This window comes from Ips typographus, linkage group LG9 (assembly GCF_016097725.1).
Source record: "Ips typographus isolate SLU linkage group LG9, UJ_Ityp_2.0, whole genome shotgun sequence".
Classification (NCBI taxonomy): domain Eukaryota; kingdom Metazoa; phylum Arthropoda; class Insecta; order Coleoptera; family Curculionidae; genus Ips; species Ips typographus.
The window spans coordinates 9,368,745-9,382,252 of NC_138430.1; the positions used below are offsets into that span (position 1 = coordinate 9,368,745).

Consider the following 13,508-nt stretch of genomic DNA (forward strand, 5'->3'; position numbering starts at 1 on the left):
GTAAAACTAGCAGCACAGCATATCAGCAAAATATCCGATTTCATGCTGAACAAATTATTATCGAATTCTCTATCTGAATTTCAGCAAACCACACGGTTGCGATCGATTTGGGATAACATACGGAAACACTTGCTGCTGTAGTGATAAAAACTCCCTCTTTTGAAATAAGAGAACTTCGCTAACAAGTGATATACGATCCGTTTATTAGACACTCAGGAACTGAATTTTATTTTTAAATTTTGATGTCTACTATTTGGGGTACATCAGTTCACCTTCTGACCCAAGAAATAATATTATAATAGTAAGTTGTAGAACAAGTTTTATGATAATTTGACATTTTTGCAAAACAATTTATTTTCATATTTACCTCTAAACAAGGTAAAAATTAATGGTTTACAATTTACAACACTCGTCTTCGTTGAATAATATACTCTAATACTACCACTAAAATTTACTTTAATGGATTATTTTATGATGATCAACTTTCTGCACACCCATTTTCTCTAAAACACTTGAAGATTGGTTTAGAATATGCTTAGAATTTTGAACATAATCAAAATATCAACTAATTTACAGGACATATCATTAAAAAAACATGTTAGGTTAGGTTAAACAGCCACCAGAATCTGAGAAAAAATTGTCTGTCGTTCCTTGTCTATTAGTTGTGAACTGAACGAGACGGAATTTTGACGTCATTAACGTATGTTGTGTATGTACTACCAATCGGCGTTGGCGCTGCCCGGAATGTCATTTAAAATTTATAATTTTGGTTGTTTGGCGTTTTTTGACAGTTTATTTTAGTTGTGTTTGTGTTTTTCATATTTGAATATTTTCGATAACCGAAAATGTCTAAACAATTCAGTGAGAGCGAACAGCGGCTGTTATGAGATGTTTCATGCGACATACAGAGAGTTTGTTGCTTACCTTACTTTGCAGGTTTACCATGAAGAAAATAACACACACAGTCCAGAATCACTGCCAACACTAGCCTACATACTGCTACACAGTTCAAGTAATAACGACACTGAATCAATTTTTCCGCTCTTGTTTAAATATTGCTTTTTACCAGCTTAACCTCACTCTTGCGAGTCTTGTCAAATCGGTAAACTAACCTTAAAAACACACTGATGCCAAATTGCCGAATGCTCTCGTAAAATTGATAGAGTACCAAAGGTTTTCATTGATATTTTGCGGATGCCAGTTTGAGCGTTCTAGATTACCGATGATTTAAAAAGTTTTGTTTATGTTAAGCCAGACATATTGTAAAGTTCGGGTATAGAGCATTTTTTTAAAAATATTTTGGTTTTTGCTTAGTGTCAGTGCAAAAAAATTGTTTTGTCTATCAATAGTGTGTTTTTAAAGTTAGCAAAGGACAGAAACATATTGGTTGACAATTGACATTGACAGTTGTTTCCGATTTGACAACACTTACAAGAGTGAGGTTAAGCGGGTAAAAGCAAAATATATACAAGACCGAAAATTAAAAAAGACAGATAAAGGAAAATTAAATCAGTGTCGTTAGTTACTCATAAAATTACTATATTTGAACTGTGCAGGCTAGTGTTGGTAGTGATTCTGGACTGTGTGTGTTATTTTCTTGATGATAAACCTGCAAAGTAAGGTAAGCAGACATGAAACATCTATCAGCCACTGTTCGCTCTTCACTGAATTGTTTAGACTTTTTCGCTTATCGAAATTATGAAAAACACAAATACCACTCACACAAAATAATAACCTAATCGATAAATTTAAGTTGCAACGGGCAAAGTTTGAAGAAACTGTCAACAAACGCCAAATTATAAATTTCGACGAATTTCTCCGAATTTTAGGTTAATGACCTCTCAATATTCCGTCTCAATCAGTTCACAACTAATAGATAAGGAACGACAGTTACTGTCCCTGCCACTTCGGCTGGGATGGAGACTACGTCAATTGTCAAATTTGTCACAACTCACACACTCACTGACACTCAGTCAACTGACTGATAAATTAACCCCAATCAGATGCATTTGCATAGCACCTTTGTTCTAATTTGTAATTATCCCTAAATAGATTATTAGTCATTACTTTAATTTACTTCCCATTATTTTGGTCTTCATTTCCTTAACGAGTACCATGAAAATTTTACGGTCCCTGAAATTTACAACCAATATATCGCACGAAATAAGTGGTTGATGGGATCTGGTTCTAATTAAGTATATAAACGCAACCCATAAGTTTTGATGGGCGAGTGCCCAGTGGTTTTTCCTCACCTGGTCAATTTACCGGTCGCGTTTAGTTTTTTTTTTTTTGCGACGACCTGAAATTTGCTTGAGTTGTAATGGTAAAATTATGGTAATAACAGTGCAATTATGGGATATTTTTTACAACATATTTGGAAGCTCCTAACCTGACAGATTTAGTGTGGTTTATTAATCTCTACTGTATTCATTCAGATTTTAAGAAAAATGGCTTAACAACGTTATGTCATTATAAAAGTCACGTGCTTACCTGAGATCATTAAAATAGCCACGTGCCTTTTACCATAATTTTTCTAAGGGTGATGGATCCCTATAATTAAGTGCCATAAAGCCAGATACTATCAAATGTGAACGGGGGAAAATTTCTGCTATTAGACAATGCATTGCCTCTGGCAGCAATATAGTAGTAAACTTACCTGTACTTAAGAATTTTACACTTTAATACCTAAGAGAATGTTATATTTATCATATCTTATCTATGATATAATTAATTACCGAAAATGAACACAAAAGAAAATCATTAAAACTCTAAAGATGAAGTTGATAGGTTTAATAAATTGTTTCAAACTTTTGTGTTGAACAAAGAACAATCATTCCATCCAGTTTTTACTGTTCGTCCAAATTAAAAGCTAATGAACAGAGAAATTTCTTATCACTACACCTTTAAAATTAATTTTTAATTTATCGTTTACTTTATTATAACAGAAAACAACAGAAACATATTTCTGTCCAAGATGCTTCACCAACTTGCCAAGATTCACCCCCATTCTACAAACAGTTTGATAATGAAGACATCCCAAAAATTAGACCAGGATAATGCAGGAAAGCATTAAAGCACAGGTATGTAAATGACAATTTTAATTAAACGTTAATTTTTGCATACAGTTAGGTTCAGGTCAGACAATACAAAACAGTATCACTTTAGATGAGTTATTGGGGGGCGTGTTATTCAATTAACACGGTAATTTAAAACATTACGCTGCCTGAACTGATCTGATCTATTACAATTTGACCCCGGCTGTGGCAAACTGTTTATAGCTGTTATAATGGGAACCCAGTGGTGCTAAACTACCAACGGTTCAATCGATTAATCACCAGGTGCTTAAATATGTTTTTAATGAGGCTTTTTTGCTTTGCTGATGAAAAAGAAAAGCCAAAGTTTATTTTTACTGAAATGGTGTATCTAGACAGTATTAAAAGTGTGAATTTGTTAAACCTGTAAAATTAGCCTGACACCCTATTCCAAGAAGCAGCAATTTGATATACTTTTCAGGTTTGTCTTCCCTTCGGGTTATCTACTACCAGCTACAATTTCCGAGAACTCCCAATAACGGGGGTATCAGTAATTGAATCCGTTTTAGGCGTTTTATTTGTGAAATTGGGGGATTGGAAAATGAAGTGAATTTAGCGAAGGGACGTCTCGTCAAACTATTCCAAATTATTCGCTTTGCTCGTTATTGTGCGACAAAACAAACATTTATCGGTCGTCTGTGTGTAAAAGCATTTTTCTAAGATCAGCAGTATTTCGATAATAAAATTGAGCAAATATTGAAATGGGACTGCTAATAAATAAAAGCCTCGTGTATTTTACGTTTAGCGTTCATGTGGACGGCCATTAAAATAATGAGAAATGCAAATGAGGGGGAAGAACGATAAATACAATGCCATGTAATTATTGGCAACCAGTTTATACAATTTTTGAAGAATAGTGGGTTGGGTCTTGTTTTCTTTAAATTCTACTGGTTGTGGAATTTAACGTGTCTAAACTATCCGAGGGGTAGACCGCCGATAATTTTTTGTTGCTTTTTTGAATATAAAATACCTTGAAATGCCTTTAAAATACCTCACAATGCTTCTATTATTGCTTAAAATGCCTTAAAACTGCCTCGAAATACATCAAAATGCCTTTAAATTATTTAAACTGCCTCAGAATGCTTTCAAATGTTTACACATTTGTGGCATTCTTAAATTTAGTTATAAGTTCCCTGGTATTGAGAAAAATCTTGATGAAATACACCCTTGAAAATTTTTTTTTACGGTCACGTGACAGTTTTTAGGTTGGATTAACTAGCATGTCTGCTTTTACAATTTGTACTATTGTCAAAATGTCGATAAGGATTAATGATTCAATAAAAATGACTTCCTCATTTTACGTGACTGTTTTTCCAAATTTTAAAGACCCGAAAGGTTAAAATAGATTTTTTAAAAGGTCCCGTCACAGTTTTTAGGTTAGGTTAGGTGACAACGTAAAAGTTGCACCAAATTTTTGATACCTGATTTAACCGATGCGCGGGACAAAGACAGAAAACGAAAAAAATATCAAGTAGGCCGTATTTTCAGCGCGCTGTTGCCAAACAGCGCGTATTGGTGATACGCTGAAAATATGGCCTACTTGATATTTTTTTCGTTTTCTGTCTTTGTCCCGCGCATGCAATAATGTACGTTTCTCTGTCCGTTACACGGTTTTCCTATGGTCGGTTTTGGATTTACCACACCTGAATATCTCAAAATGCCTCGTAATGCATTGTAATACCTCACAATTCTTCATAAAAATGGAAAAGTGCCTCATAATACCTCGAATTACCTCGAGTGTGTACACCAAATTACCTCTGCGATCTACGCCTGGGAACTATCATTTTAAATTATACTACATACAGTAGAAAAATAGTATCAATCAAAACAATATACAAGTCAAAAGGTTGTCAAATTGCCTCATTATTAGGTCTGTTCGCAGAGGCAATTCTTGGCTGGTTTCCAACTCAGAAACAGTAAATGTCAAGTTTTATTAGCTGGCTTCTCAAATAACTTTCAAAATGATTGTCAGGGACCTCCAAGAAGGTTCTTTCACAAATTTCTTAAAATATAAGCTTCTAGAGTAATTTAGGAAATGCCATAGGCATCTCTAAACATTACTGAGAACTTCCCAAATATTGCTAGGTCTCTTTTCAAAATGTATCATTTAGAAATACCAGAGGCCTCTAATTTCAACTTAAAATCTCCCAATAATTTCCAGAAGCATCCAAACCGTCCAATAACATTTTTTTTTACTGTCAGATGGCTGTGAAAACTAATTTTGACAGAAACAGCAATGACCAGTGGCGGATTCAAGAGCTGAAGCATATAAAAGTTTACATTATGAAACAAATTACAATTATAGAGCAAATTACATTAGTAGTTATCTATCATTGTGTGAGCTGCCATATTGATATTAGCATGTAAGTTAAGATTTTGGAATAAAGACAACCATAACCATTTGCCCTGGATTGAACTTTACCACACAGATTGTCGGTTCTTTCGAAAACAAAATAGACGTTCCCAATCAAAATAACAAATTTAGCATCCAATACCAACAAATTGATTAATATAATAATTATTAAACAAATTAACATTTTCCTTGACGGGCCATGCAAATTTACTTTGTAGACAAACATGTTTAACCATTTTTCGCTAATTATTTCATCACATATGAATGGGATGATTCAAAAGTATTACTATCCGTTACTTTGGTATAAGATTTTAATGCATCAAGAAATGTATGCAGATTATTAAGAAGAGTAATTAAAATGTTGACACTATTATGTAAAGAAAACAGACGTGAGCACGTCAAAGTGGCATTAATTAGCAGATCCATTCAAATATTGTACAATTATTGGAAAAATCACAGATTCTCATGGAGAAGTCAGAATGTGCAGTGATGGTAATTTTAATTAAGTGAAACTACGGTCAATTTTTTTTTAATAGTGGTATTAACAGAAAAACTGTGGAGAAAGTAATAAACGTGAAAAAGAAATTATCTTGGTTTGTAAAGGAAATTATCGCCGAGCTGCATCCCTCTATGCAATCACCATTTCTTCGCTTGAATTGTTTTATGTATTGTTAAATATGTAACAAAGAAAGCTTTTCTTGAAATGTATCTATTGTTTGTGTTACTCATTAGGATCCTGCTCAAATCTTGGCGCAACACGAGGTGCTACAAAATAATTTCTGACTTGTATAGGCCGAGTCAATATTTTCTTAAATTGTTTTATTTGTTTGTGTTGCGGAGGCTTCCTTTGTCAATTTACGGTTTCTGACAAAATTCTATCAAACTTGTTTGTGTTCGTTCTAAAATTTATGCGGTTATAACAATTAGTTCAACCTTTGAATGTGGAACGTCAGTTAGTTCCTCTTTACGTTTCGGAGCTTCTTTTAAAATACTGTGAACAGGTGGTGGTGCACTGCAGAGACGGACTTAAATGCCAAATTACAGATTTTCATACACACTAACAAAAATCAACAGTTTTTAAAGAGCCGAACGCCGTTCCTGGATTACTTTTTGAGCTGGTTATTTGTAGAAACCAAATCTCGGTATTGGATTACATCAAGGGGGTCGATGAATATGTAATGATAGTAAATAACATACGTTTTTTGGGGTGGAATGACGTTTTTTTTTTCATTAAACCTAAATTAGAACGAAGCTTAATGAAAATACTAAATAATAGCTGTTTCCACCGATTAAATGGTAAAATGTTAACCGGTTAATGGGCACTTCCCGCATAGTGTGAGCTTTTATCCTTGCATTCATCAAATAATCACTGTTCAAATAGAAGTCGGAATTTAAGAAATACACATAGTTTTTTTGTGTATTTTGATCAGAATTTCCAATTAATGTTGGAATGGCTTATTTATACACGTTTTCGCTGATCACATTATAAAGTAAATTGATCTAATTTTTGCAAAATTATGTTAAAATTGAGAGAGGCCGGTATTTACTTACGGTTGGTGGCGTAAAGGGGTGATTACGTCGAACCGATCGGGCGTTAAATTAAAGCATTTAGTTAACGACGCGTGCACATTAAAATTAAAATTCCAGGTAAAACTCAACTGGCCCTGCTGTAGTCGATAAAGGTGGGCGGTCCAAAATTTAATTTTTTATTTTATTGCTCTTGACAGTTTGTCCAACGGGTCGTTGGCTACGATTTTACTTTGTCGTTTTTTTGAACCAGCACCGACAACATGTTCGAAAGATAACCAAAACATGTTAGCAAACTAAGATGTTTAGAAACGATGAACGAATTTGAAAGGCGGCATATTAATACACTGATTTCGAGAAATCACTGATTAATTTCCAGTAAAAAGCTTGCTTGCTTGATTGACGTTTCAAGATAAGAGATACTCCCTCTGGTGATCAGTTATGAAATTAGTTACGGGCATTCCAGCTGTCATTTCTCCGTGTGTTTACGTTGATTTTGGCATATTTTGGTTAGAAAAGCACAGTTTCATAAATATGAAATGACAGTGTCATATTATTTATAATGTTAGGTTAGGAACGGTAGTGGTGACAGTTTGCGTTTGTTTGTATTGTAAGTTTTTACGATTTAAAATCAAAACTTGAGGTTATCATAGTCTGGATCAAGTTCTAGAACATTATTTTTTTACCTCCTGGGACAATAATGAAAATCCATTTTTGTACTAGTAACATAATGTAGCTTTTCTACGCCGGCAGTACAGATCAATAATAAGCTTTTTGTTAGATCGCTGGAAAAAAAAAACTAATCGTCAGTTGTATACGCGACAAAGCAAACCGAAATCACAGGCACCCTTGACAATTTGACAATGACAGTGACAGTTAGTTCTGCCGGTAATGGTGGATGTCAACTAAAGAATGTGTCTATTTCTCTCTGTATAATGCAAATAAAAAAAGATAGAATTATACTGTAAGCGTATTTGGTTGCCTATGATAAAATCTTGCATTAAAAGTAAAACAGTTGAAAAATCATGCATTAATGGGACCACCCACCGCCTACTATAGTAGAAAGCCTAGAAGGTGCTTGTCAAAAATTCCAATATAGCGGGAATAGTGGTTACAGTTTGTATTGTGGAAATTGAGTTTTTTGAGGATTAGATGAGCTTTTACTATTTTAAACTACTCAATGGTAAGTACTTTCTAGTACAGTAAACTTATTAGGTACTTGTTACATGCACAGGTATGTGAGTTACATTTTAAAGCATCCTTCAATGTGAGAGCAACAAAAATAATTTTGAATGAATGTTCTTGGTAATAACATAAAAACCATTTACCAATTTTGCTTACCTAGTTTCAAGGATTTACAGATTTTCTTACATTGAACAGTGTTTAAACTAGTTTGCTGTGTGTTGTACTTTCCCGGACAAATGTTCTAACCAATTTGTTTAGGCTGGACTTGATTGTGTATAAAAAGCCTTATCTATACATATCTGGATCAGGAATAAACATTTTTTTGATTTTTCACTCACAACTTGCAACTATAGTCAAATTTTTACCCTTTGAGAATGACGTCATGCAGGTGAAAAAACACGCATGTCTGGAATTAGATCACAAGTTTTAACCTACAAATGCTTTGAAAAATTAGTGTGTTCAGAAGTGACTGATGATCAATTGGGATGACATCTGGAAACTGTTTCTTTTCGTACTCCAAAAAAAGCAGCACATTTAGAATTAGCATTTGGGCTTGCTCATTGTAGCACAGCATTTTTATACCTTTGATATTTGTTTATATCAAAGTGACAGTAAATGTCAACGCTTTTAATTTGACAGGATGACAAAATTAATAACGTGCCTTTTTTGTTAAAATTGTTTATTTCACATGTTTGATATGCGAGAAACAAAGATGTAAAAACATGACGTCATTCTCAAAAGGTAAAAATCCGACTATACACGAAACAATAAAAAAAAAAACATATTTTTTACTGCATCTGTCTGTCCATTAAAAGTGACATTTTAGGCTTTCTAGTATAGAGGGCGGTGACTTTTTGATTTCTTTTCAAGTTTTGCGCATGGAATTATGTATTTTTCTCTGTCAGTTACACGGTTTTCCTAAGGTCAGTTTTAGATTTTCCTGTATATTCATCTAAAATCAATATGAGGTGTAAACTCGTGATCTTAAAGCACGCGTGTGTTCCTTCGGAAATCAATTTAAAAATGGTACATTCCCTATAAATCATCTCTAATGGTCCACACAAAGCATTATTAGGAACCCACAAAAAATTTATTTTATTACTCTCGAAATTTACAGCCCAGGTTGAGTTGCCCATAATGTATGGCCTTATGTTGGCCAGATAAAATCACCACATAATTTATAAGGAAATAAAGGGTGTAAATAACCTCCACAATAACCACCCGCTGGGCATGAAACACACTAAATAAAACACCTAAAAATTCTCGACAAATTTGTGTCCAGAAAGCTGTTGCTTGATTTTAATCTATTAACCGCCAGGTTCTGGTTTTTTCTTCACGTCGCAAAGCTTTATAGTCGTCCACGTTGGTGAGAGAATGATGACGATGTGCTACGTGAAGAAAACGCTCGTGATCCGGTCTGGGTATAACATGACGCTGTGAGGTTTTTCGTTTGGAATTAGTAGCTTAAGAGAAATGGGATACCTGTTTTACAAGATAAACGGAATTTTATGTGAAGATACAATTTATGGGTGCTCTGTCGGTATGTGGCTGATAATGCTATTAACTAAAATAGTTTACTTGTTAATGTGCTTTTTTTTTTAAACTGTGTGATTTATAGTTATTTAATCAACGAGTGTATTAATGAAAGGGAATCATTAATAATAATCGAATTGGTTTAAAGCGTGATGCATGCAGTGAACGCGTTAATAAAATTGAAATTTTGATTTGTTATCATTCAGAACAGAAGCCGGCAGAGGGTGCTGTACGCTGCACGCAGGTTTATTTACTAATTTACATCAAGATACCTTTGAGATTGATGAAAACAAAACAAAACCGTGTAAACAAATCTATGGTAACTTATGTTTTAAAGTTTCGTGAGTTTTTCGGTGGTTTTTCGTTTGTTTATGTTTCATGGTCGGAAAACTAAAGGTATTTGGGATTAACATGTCTTCTGTAGAGAAATAGTGCATTTTGATCTGAAACTCCTAATAACCACTAGAATTACAACAAACAATAACAGACAGACGGTCAAATGGAAATTGCAATTTTACAAAAACAATTCAATTTGGTATAATTTAAAGACCGGAAATATTTTAGTAAATTTACAATGCAGAAAACTAAATAAAGTGCAAATAAGCAACATTTTGTCTGTCATTTCTTGAAGCACTTTAAAATTTTTCATTTTTCAAAAAAATTGAAAGAATGGGGGGGTATTACGGGTCTTTTTTTACTACTTTTTGAAATTCAATATCTCGGTAACGTGAAGAGCTAGAAAGCCCAGTTTTGGCTCATTTTGTAGTATTTTTTATCCTCTTTCTAATGATGTTTTCGGGAAATCTTAAAGAGTTCAAATAAAAAAGTTACAATCATTCAAAAATTGAAAAAATGCAATTTTTGCAAAAAGTGCATTTTTGGACATTTTTTATTTTGCTTTATAAGGGTTCCAATGCACAGCAAAGGACATATTTATACCTAAGGACCTTAAATTAGGTGAAATAAGTACAAAAAAAGCACTTTAAAATTTTTCATTTTTCAAAAAAATTGAAAGAATGGGGGGGTATTACGGGTCTTTTTTTACTACTTTTTGAAATTCAATATCTCGGTAACGTGAAGAGCTAGAAAGTCCCAGTTTTGGCTCATTTTGTAGTATTTTTTATCCTCTTTCTAATGACTGTTTTCGGGAAATCTTAAAGAGTTCAAATAAAAAAGTTACAATCATTCAAAAATTGAAAAAATGCAATTTTTGCAAAAAGTGCATTTTGGACATTTTTTATTTTGCTTTATAAGGGTTCCAATGCACAGCAAAGGACATATTTATACCTAAGGACCTTAAATTAGGTGAAATAAGTACAAAAAAAGCACTTTAAAATTTTTCATTTTTCAAAAAAATTGAAAGAATGGGGGGGTATTACTGGTCTTTTTTACTACTTTTTGAAATTCAATATCTCGGTAACGTGAAGAGCTAGAAAGCCCAGTTTTGGCTCATTTTGTAGTATTTTTTATCCTCTTTCTAATGACGTTTTCGGGAAATCTTAAAGAGTTCAAATAAAAAAGTTACAATCATTCAAAAATTGAAAAAATGCAATTTTTGCAAAAAGTGCATTTTTGGACATTTTTTATTTTGCTTTATAAGGGTTCCAATGCACAGCAAAGGACATATTTATACCTAAGGACCTTAAATTAGGTGAAATAAGTACAAAAAAAGCACTTTAAAATTTTTCATTTTTCAAAAAAATTGAAAGAATGGGGGGGTATTACGGGTCTTTTTTTACTACTTTTTGAAATTCAATATCTCGGTAACGTGAAGAGCTAGAAAGCCCAGTTTTGGCTCATTTTGTAGTATTTTTTATCCTCTTTCTAATGACTGTTTTCGGGAAATCTTAAAGAGTTCAAATAAAAAAGTTACAATCATTCAAAAATTGAAAAAATGCAATTTTTGCAAAAAGTGCATTTTGGACATTTTTTATTTTGCTTTATAAGGGTTCCAATGCACAGCAAAGGACATATTTATACCTAAGGACCTTAAATTAGGTGAAATAAGTACAAAAAAAGCACTTTAAAATTTTTCATTTTTCAAAAAAATTGAAAGAATGGGGGGGTATTACGGGTCTCTTTTTACTACTTTTTGAAATTCAATATCTCGGTAACGTGAAGAGCTAGAAAGTCCAGTTTTGGCTCATTTTGTAGTATTTTTTATCCTCTTTCTAATGACGTTTTCGGGAAATCTTAAAGAGTTCAAATAAAAAAGTTACAATCATTCAAAAATTGAAAAAATGCAATTTTTGCAAAAAGTGCATTTTGGACATTTTTTATTTTGCTTTATAAGGGTTCCAATGCACAGCAAAGGACATATTTATACCTAAGGACCTTAAATTAGGTGAAATAAGTACAAAAAAAGCACTTTAAAATTTTTCATTTTTCAAAAAAATTGAAAGAATGGGGGGGTATTATGCGTCTCTTTTTACTACTTTTTGAAATTCAATATCTCGGTAACGTGAAGAGCTAGAAAGCCCAGTTTTGGCTCATTTTGTAGTATTTTTTATCCTCTTTCTAATGACGTTTTCGGGAAATCTTAAAGAGTTCAAATAAAAAAGTTACAATCATTCAAAAATTGAAAAAATGCAATTTTTGCAAAAAGTGCATTTTTGGACATTTTTTATTTTGCTTTATAAGGGTTCCAATGCACAGCAAAGGACATATTTATACCTAAGGACCTTAAATTAGGTGAAATAAGTACAAAAAAAGCACTTTAAAATTTTTCATTTTTCAAAAAAATTGAAAGAATGGGGGGGTATTACTGGTCTCTTTTTACTACTTTTTGAAATTCAATATCTCGGTAACGTGAAGAGCTAGAAAGCCCAGTTTTGGCTCATTTTGTAGTATTTTTTATCCTCTTTCTAATGACGTTTTCGGGAAATCTTAAAGAGTTCAAATAAAAAAGTTACAATCATTCAAAAATTGAAAAAATGCAATTTTTGCAAAAAGTGCAATTTTGGACATTTTTTATTTTGCTTTATAAGGGTTCCAATGCACAGCAAAGGACATATTTATACCTAAGGACCTTAAATTAGGTGAAATAAGTACAAAAAAAGCACTTTAAAATTTTTCATTTTTCAAAAAAATTGAAAGAATGGGGGGGTATTACGGGTCTTTTTTTACTACTTTTTGAAATTCAATATCTCGGTAACGTGAAGAGCTAGAAAGCCCAGTTTTGGCTCATTTTGTAGTATTTTTTATCCTCTTTCTAATGACTGTTTTCGGGAAATCTTAAAGAGTTCAAATAAAAAAGTTACAATCATTCAAAAATTGAAAAAATGCAATTTTTGCAAAAAGTGCATTTTGGACATTTTTTATTTTGCTTTATAAGGGTTCCAATGCACAGCAAAGGACATATTTATACCTAAGGACCTTAAATTAGGTGAAATAAGTACAAAAAAAGCACTTTAAAATTTTTCATTTTTCAAAAAAATTGAAAGAATGGGGGGGTATTACGGTCTCTTTTTTACTACTTTTTGAAATTCAATATCTCGGTAACGTGAAGAGCTAGAAAGCCCAGTTTTGGCTCATTTTGTAGTATTTTTTATCCTCTTTCTAATGACGTTTTCGGGAAATCTTAAAGAGTTCAAATAAAAAAGTTACAATCATTCAAAAATTGAAAAAATGCAATTTTTGCAAAAAGTGCATTTTTGGACATTTTTTATTTTGCTTTATAAGGGTTCCAATGCACAGCAAAGGACATATTTATACCTAAGGACCTTAAATTAGGTGAAATAAGTACAAAAAAAGCACTTTAAAATTTTTCATTTTTCAAAAAAATTGAAAGAATGGGGGGGTATTATGCGTCTCTTTTT

At 32.6% G+C, this 13,508-nt stretch overlaps 1 protein-coding gene and 1 long non-coding RNA gene across 2 annotated transcripts in view; one reads left to right on the forward strand and one right to left on the reverse strand.

The window, feature by feature from the left end:
* The window catches only part of LOC145734192 (homeobox protein six1-like), a 36,047-nt gene extending 35,101 nt beyond the window's left edge, over window positions 1-946 (reverse strand). Inside the window, exon 1 of the mRNA XM_081987409.1 lies at window positions 925-946. The gene's annotated coding sequence lies outside the window, so the exon portion shown is untranslated. The remainder of the gene's footprint in view (window positions 1-924) is intronic.
* Window positions 947-1,411: 465 nt separating this feature from the next.
* Window positions 1,412-3,643, forward strand: LOC145734194 (uncharacterized). Its single transcript, XR_014179376.1, has 3 exons — window positions 1,412-1,621; window positions 2,946-3,080; window positions 3,126-3,643. It is a non-coding gene; the product is annotated as an uncharacterized LOC145734194 (long non-coding RNA).
* The last annotated feature ends 9,865 nt before the right edge of the window (window positions 3,644-13,508 follow it).